The sequence below is a fragment of the Octopus bimaculoides genome, chromosome 26, assembly GCF_046866305.1.
Source record: "Octopus bimaculoides isolate indiv1 chromosome 26, ASM4686630v1, whole genome shotgun sequence".
NCBI lineage: Eukaryota > Metazoa > Mollusca > Cephalopoda > Octopoda > Octopodidae > Octopus > Octopus bimaculoides.
Genome location: NC_142953.1, coordinates 28,305,717 through 28,313,216, shown reverse-complemented (window position 1 = coordinate 28,313,216; position 7,500 = coordinate 28,305,717). Strand labels below are relative to the sequence as shown.

General features: G+C 34.4%; 5 non-coding genes across 5 annotated transcripts; all 5 read right to left on the bottom strand.

Annotated features, from left to right (window-relative positions):
- Window positions 1-839: 839 nt before the first annotated feature.
- Trnat-ugu (transfer RNA threonine (anticodon UGU)) lies at window positions 840-912 on the bottom strand. The gene has a single exon. It is a non-coding gene; the product is annotated as a tRNA-Thr (tRNA).
- A 743-nt stretch (window positions 913-1,655) lies between these two features.
- On the bottom strand, window positions 1,656-1,728 carry Trnat-ugu (transfer RNA threonine (anticodon UGU)). Its single transcript has one exon. It is a non-coding gene; the product is annotated as a tRNA-Thr (tRNA).
- An 814-nt stretch (window positions 1,729-2,542) lies between these two features.
- On the bottom strand, window positions 2,543-2,615 carry Trnat-ugu (transfer RNA threonine (anticodon UGU)). Its single transcript has one exon. It is a non-coding gene; the product is annotated as a tRNA-Thr (tRNA).
- Window positions 2,616-2,764: 149 nt separating this feature from the next.
- On the bottom strand, window positions 2,765-2,837 carry Trnat-ugu (transfer RNA threonine (anticodon UGU)). Its single transcript has one exon. It is a non-coding gene; the product is annotated as a tRNA-Thr (tRNA).
- A 3,094-nt stretch (window positions 2,838-5,931) lies between these two features.
- Trnat-ugu (transfer RNA threonine (anticodon UGU)) lies at window positions 5,932-6,004 on the bottom strand. The gene has a single exon. It is a non-coding gene; the product is annotated as a tRNA-Thr (tRNA).
- Window positions 6,005-7,500: the final 1,496 nt, after the last annotated feature.

Genomic DNA, 7,500 nt, shown 5'->3' with positions numbered 1-7,500 from the left:
TGTATTAGATTGACGCTCGGGAAGAATGGAAAAGTGTTTGATGTTTCGAGCCAACGCTCTTCGACAGAAATGATTGCGAGAGAAAATAAATGGAGAACGAAAAAAAATAGAGAGAGAAAGATTGTGGGGGGGGGGGAGTAAGCATGTATGTATATATCTCCACATATATCTGTACGTATAGATATATATGCACACATAGCACACATACACACATGCATATACATATATGTGTGAGCAGACTCGTTCAATGAAATCTTAATCGAGAGAGAGAGAATGTGTGTAGCTCAACCTCAGGCTACAGGGCTACAATAACAACACTTGCTCTGTTATAAAGTCTTTGTTGATGAGTAAACATATATTACACATAGAATGAGTGATATTTGATTTACAATGATTAAGATTTTCATACGTCCATAAGGCAAAAATCCAAACTTATAAAATCATTTTACATCCACAGCAAAGTCAACTTTTAAATGTACACTGTTTGCCTTAGTCAGACTGGAGTCCTCGACTTGATTGCTGCTAGCACTGCGTTTCGACTGGTGTATGTTCCAGCCTTCTTCACGTGTCTTGTGCTGATCTTGATTGTTGTATCAGAATTTCGAATCTAACACTTTATTTCATCCACGATAATACACTGTACGCATTCCATTTTCTGTGTCCCATAATATTTCTTTTTTTCTCCTTCCGTTAACTTTTCTTGTGAACTACCTTGGTACCTAGCCTGGGACTGAACTCAGAACCTCTAGGAGATTACCCAGCATTAACCAACTCCTTTATCCACTACGCTGTCAATTAGCTAGTTGAATTGCAAAAAAAAAAACAAAAGAAAATAATTAAGCCACCAGAGAGAATTGAACTCACGCCCTCTGGTTTACAAGACCAGTGCTCTAACCTCTGAGCTATGGTGGCTTGGTTAGCCTAAAACGCTTCAAACTATAATTTAATTCTATTTTGTATGAAGTCCAGAAGTTAACCACGTGTTATGTGTATCGATTATGAGGATATAATGATTGTGCATAATCACAGATTTAAGCAGTTGCGAGGATCATTGATTGATCTAGTAATATTGATCAATTAGATATCAATCTTGTATATATATGGTGTGTGTGTGTGTGTGTGTGTGTGTGTGTGTTTGTGTGTGCGTGTATGTGTATCTATATGTAAACATATAACTTTACGCATGTAACTACACCTGGTCTGTTGGCGATTTACAATGATTAAGGTTTTCATACGTCCATAAGGCAAAAATCCAAACTTATAAAATCATTTTACATCCACAGCGAAGTCAACTTTTAAATGTACACTGTTTGCATTATTCAGACTGGAGTTCCAAACTTGATTGTTGCTAGCACTGCGTTTCGGCTGGTGTGTTTTCCAGACTTCTTCAGGTGTCTTGTGTTGATCTCAGTTCTTGTATCAGAATTTGGAACCTAACACTTTATTTCATCCACGAGGGTACACCGTTCCCATTCCACTTCCAGTTCTTTTCGCTCTTTTTTTTTTATCTTTATTTTATCTTTTGTGAATTTCCTTTGTGCCTTGCCTGGGATTGAACTCAAAACATCTAGCAGATTGCTCTGCATTACCCAACACCTTTATGTTGGCTATTAATTAGAAAGTTGAATGGCAAAAAAAAAACAATAATATCTTTAAGCCACCAGTGAGAATCGAACTCACGACCCCTGGTTTACAAGACCAGTGCTCTAACCTCTGAGCTATGGTGACCTGGCCTGAAAATTTTCTTTCAAACTATTGTTTAATCCTACTTTGTATGAAGTCCAGAAGCTCACCACGTGTTCCGTGTATCGATTGTGAAAATATGATGATTATGCATATATATCAAAATAAGCAACAAGGATATCCAAAGTTAATGCAGTACGATCGTTTCATGCGACTCCATTTAATTAAGCAATGTGAACATTACATCAAATGTAAAATGTAGAGCAATCCTCAACTGCACAAAGATATAGAAATTTACTGAAATTACATTTTAACACAAGGACATATTTTTATAACTACATTTAAACTCTCCAAGTAGAAAAGTAGAATACAAAAAACCATTTTGACTTAGCCATACCATATAGGCTAGCTGCATTAACTTTGGATATCCTTGTTGCTTATTTTGATTTTAATCACCTTATTTTGAAATTGTATGGATAATACCATACTTAATTCTGGTGCCTAAACTTAAGTACCATATTCACCTTGAATCTAAATTTATATATACGAGGGAACTGAATTTACAAAGCAATACTCTAACCTCTGTTATGGCAGTATATAAATGTATATTTATATATCTTTATTATGCATTTGAGCTTTTGTAAAACACTCGGTTATTCAACATTGCTACCACTACAGACAGTATTAAGCAACACGGGTCGATATGGAATTTCCTTACGATACCGATTTACAATAATAAAAATGGAACGAACAATACTTTCTTTTACGTCACAAGAATTTTAAGTAACTGCAATGGTCTGCAATTACAACATACTAATAAATCATTTTAAGATATGAATTAAGAAAAGAACATAAACATAGCCCTCAGTGAGAATTGAACTCACGACCACTGGTGTACAAGACCAGTGCTCTAACCACTGAGCTAGGGAGGCTTAAACAATTAGCTCTCTTTTTTTTATTTCTATATAAATATAATTTCATGACAAATAATCCTATGAAAAAGTGTGTGCCTAGTTTGTGAACAACAATATTTGGTAAAGTTGGAATGGCTATCACAAATTAAGAAAAATTACATAATCAAAGCCTCCAGTGAGAATTGAACTCACGACCACTGGTTTACAAGACCAGTGCTCTAACCACTGAACTATGGAGGCTCAGACACTCAATTTTCTTTTATATTTCTATATAAATCTAATTTCATAACAGAGAAAGCTATGAAATAAAGGGCGTGTCTATTTTTTGTGAACAACAATATTTGGCGAGTTGGAATGGTTAAATATTTATATTTCTAAAAGATTTTGTGTAAACATGTTGAAGTGTATTTACTGTGAAAGGCGAAAGTTTGGAAACAAAAAGTTGAGATCCGACCAGAATGGTTTCCAAGGGAAGAGGAGAACAGTCGTGTAAATCCTGTGTCTTTGAAGAATAATAACAGATCCAATGAAGAAGAAGCTACTTAAAGCTTTGGGATTTTTTGAGTTGAAAAGAGAATTTGATTGCGAAATGGCTTACCTACAAACTATTACAGATAACATTGGTGCAAGATATGTCTGTGTTGTGTGTGAACTGCAAGGATTGGAGAAATTGGAAGAAATATGCAGAAATATTTCTGAGAGAATCCGAGAGAATCAAGTATCGAAAACCCTTGCTACTCACTCACAATAGAAACACGATCTTCGTGTAGCAATGATTTCTGTGAAAATTTGATTGTTCGGAAGTCAAAATCTTAACAGCAAGTGATATTTAATTTAAACAAGACTTTGATGTCAAAAAAAAAAAAAAGCAAGCTCCAGAAATAGTTCACAACTAAAAGATTGACGTTTCAGTCAATTTATCAAAAACGGAAAAAATTAGCTAGCCATAAGCCACCAGAGTGAATTGAACACTAGACCCATGGCTTACAGAAACAGTTTTCTAATCAGTGAGCTACGACGAACTACAGAACGACTCTTTTTTTCAAATTACTGTTTAATTCTAGTAGCAGTCCTATACAAGGACGATGTTACTGTTATTTAGCCCCAGGAAAATATCCCTTCCAATTGGCTACCGGCACATAATTTGTGCCGGTATAGTATATGCAAGGGAGGTCATCGTTCCCATCTCTAGCCTTACGTGATACTCATAGACCTAGGTTTCTGTGTAGTTACCCGTCCTCCGTGTGAGAAAATCACAAGCTAGTGATGAAACCGCCTTCCACTTGCAAATACTAGATATTTTTAAGCGACACACAGTCGCAGACCTCGTATAGAGAAAAACAATTTGTTTTAAATCCCTGAGCGCCCTTGTATAAGACTGCCACATTATTTTGGCAAATAAACTTTACTATTCGGTACTGTTACTGTATATCTCTCGCTTAGAGAGTTAAAACAAGTTATTTAATTCTACGTTTTTCAAAGCACAAAACTTCACCGTGTATGGCATATATATATATATATATATATATTTCGCCAGCTCGCCGTCCTATGTATATATATATATATTCTGCCAGCTCGCCGTCCTATGTGTATATATATATATATATATATATATATATATATATATATATATATATATATATATATATATATATATATATATATATATATATATATATATATATATATATATATATATATATATATATATATATATATATATATATATATATATATATATATATATATATATATATATATATATATATATATATATATATATATATATATATATATATATATATATATATATTCTGAAGGCACAAGGCCTTCAGATTTTGGGGGAGTGGACTAGTCGATTACATCGACTCCAGTTTGTTTCATATTGGTTTCAAATTTTGGCACAAGGCCAGCAATTTGGAGGTAGGGGAGTACGTCGACTACATCGAACCCAGTATTCAACCGGTAATTATTTTATCAACTCCGAGAAGATGAAAGGCAAAGTGAACCTCGGCAGAGTTTGATCTCAGAAAGTAAAAACGGACGAAATGCCGCTAAGAATTTTAACTGGTGTGCTAACGATTCTGCCAGCTTGCTGTTTTATCCGTTTGTATATATTGATTGATGAGGCATATATATAGCGTTTGTGTGTCACCAAATATTTCGTCAGCAGTGGTGGTGGGGTTACTGACTCGTCTAATAGTATTGACCTGTAAGTTCTATATATACATTAGGGGCCATAGCTTACTTTATACTTTACACAGCTTAATATCGACAGACCAGAAAAAGCCAATATTTAAAGAAAACTCCTACTCACATATCTATGTAGTTTCTCTCTGAAATATTTTTACTGATCCCTTCAAATTTTCTCCAATCCATGCTGTTCGCACCCAACACAGACACACCCCCTTATATCACTTATTTTTTAGGTATTTTAAAAACTTTAGGGCCCAAGATTCAACCCGTTTTGTCCTAAAAAAATGAGCGTTATATCACCATGGTGGATATTGAACCTTGCACCAAGAGATAATGAAGTAGTGGTCATATTTGACAATGACAAGTCTTTTAACCCCCTGGTGTGGGAGTCGTTGGGGCGCAGCAGCCATGCAGCGTATCTTGGGTGAGAAAGCCTGATGGAGCCCAACCCTCTCCTGGCTAAACTCATTTTTGCCAGCTGTGTGGACTGGAGCAATGTGAAATGAAGTGTTTTGTTCAAGAACACAACGCATCGCCCGATCCAGGAATCGAAACCACAATCTTATGATCATGGTACTGACACCCTAACCACTAATTTACGTGCCTCTACTAGTGGTCATATTTACACCACTGTATATAATGATGAATTATATCTTAATACGGTACCTACTGCATGTTCTACACTAGGACCACAAGATGTGGATCATAAGAAAGAATGTTGAACACATCCACGGCAACTACAACCTTAAACTGATATCAAAAATTTGAACTAAACCTTCCTAAAATTTGAACTCACAAATCTTAATTCACAAACCAATACTCTAATCTCTGCTGTGACAATATATAAATCTATATTAATATCTACGTATATTTATTATGCAGTTGAGGTTTTGTTGACACTCGGTTATTCAACATTGCTACCACTACTGGCAATGTTGAATAACACCAGCAGTTATATCAACTTCCATGTGATAACTATTTACAGCCAGCGAAACTAATTGAACAATGTTTTATTCACATCAGGAAATCCAATAAATACAGTATTTAGAATAACAGAAAAGTTTCAGTCACAGGAAACTTGTATTTTAAGTTTATCATCAAGTAACTTTAAAAAAAAAAACATAAAATATATAATCGAAGCCCCCAGTGAGAATTGAACTCACGACCCCTGGTTTACAAGACCAGTGCTCTAACCACTGAGCTATGGAGACTTAGTTGATTAGTTTCTTTTTATATTTCTATTTAAATCTTTATCTCAAAGAAAGCCATGAAACAATGGGTGTGTCTGGTTTGTGAACAACAATATTTGGTAAAGTTGGAATGGTTGAATATTTCTGTTTTTATAAGATTCTGTGAAAGATGTGTGAAGGGAAATTCTTTAAATGGTAACGCCAACTATAACAATATTGAACTGTATTAATTGTAAAATGGCTAAGTTTGGAAGCAAAAAGACACTCTAGGTTCCATGAGAAGAGATCAATAGCCATGTAGGTCCTGGGCCTTTGAAAGAGGAGGAGGAGGAGGAGGAGGAGGAGGAGAAGAAGAAGAAGAAGAAGAAGAAGAAGAAGAAGAAGAAGAAGAAGAAGAAGAAGAAGAAGAAGAAACTACCTGCCTACTGTCTTGGCATTTCTTAAGTTCAAGAAAGAATTTGATTGGGATTTGTGTGAACAGCAAGAATTTTGGGAAACTGGAAGAAATATGCAGAAATATTTCTGAGACAGTCTGAGAGAGCCAAGAATAGAAAACCGTTGCAACTCACTCACAATAGAGACACTCCTTTCTGTAGCTCTGATTCCTGTAACATTTTGAGTGTTCTTAGGTCAAAATCTCGATTGCAAGATATATTTCATTTACATAAGATTCTGTTGTCTTAAGAAAGAAAAATATTTCTGTAACTTTTGAAATGGTTCACATCTGAACAGGTGACGTTTTTTTCAATTCATCAGAAACTCAAAAATGCGAAAAACCATCGTAAGCCACCAGAAAGAACTGAACTCAGAACCAATGGTTGAAAAAAGACCAGTGTGCTAACCGCTGAGCTACGATGGCTTAAGGAATGACAGGTTTTCAAATTGCTATTTGATTCTACATTTTATGAAGCACAAGTCCTCAGTGTATGTGATCGTATATATTGATTGGTGGTGTGTATACATAGTGCTTGTGCGTCACCAAAGATTTAGTCACTGGTGGGGATTATTGATTGATCTAATAGTCATCGTTTATACATTGATATATATATATATTTCATAAGATAATGATAATAAAACGACTACATTATGATATTTACTTTGTATTATATTATACTTATCGTGCATTTACTTATTAATCTTTTCTATATGTGACTGTGGATTTTCATGGATGAGTTCATGAACTTTGGTTCTTTTCTCTAAAACTATATATTTATATATTTTATACTGTGAAACTTAATTTAATTTTAATTTTTGATAAATTGAATTTAATTGAGTTTTTACCTGTAAATTTGGATTTTTATCCCTAATATTATTATTATATATATATGTATATATATTGATATATATATATGCATCGTATATATATGTTGATTGATCTAATCAGTCATCGTATATACATTGGGCCCCATAGCTTACTCTTTATAGTTTGCACAGCCAAACACTGACAGACCAGTAAAGTCAATATTCAAAGGAGACTCCTACGTACATCTCTTTTTAGTTTCTCTCTGAAATATTTT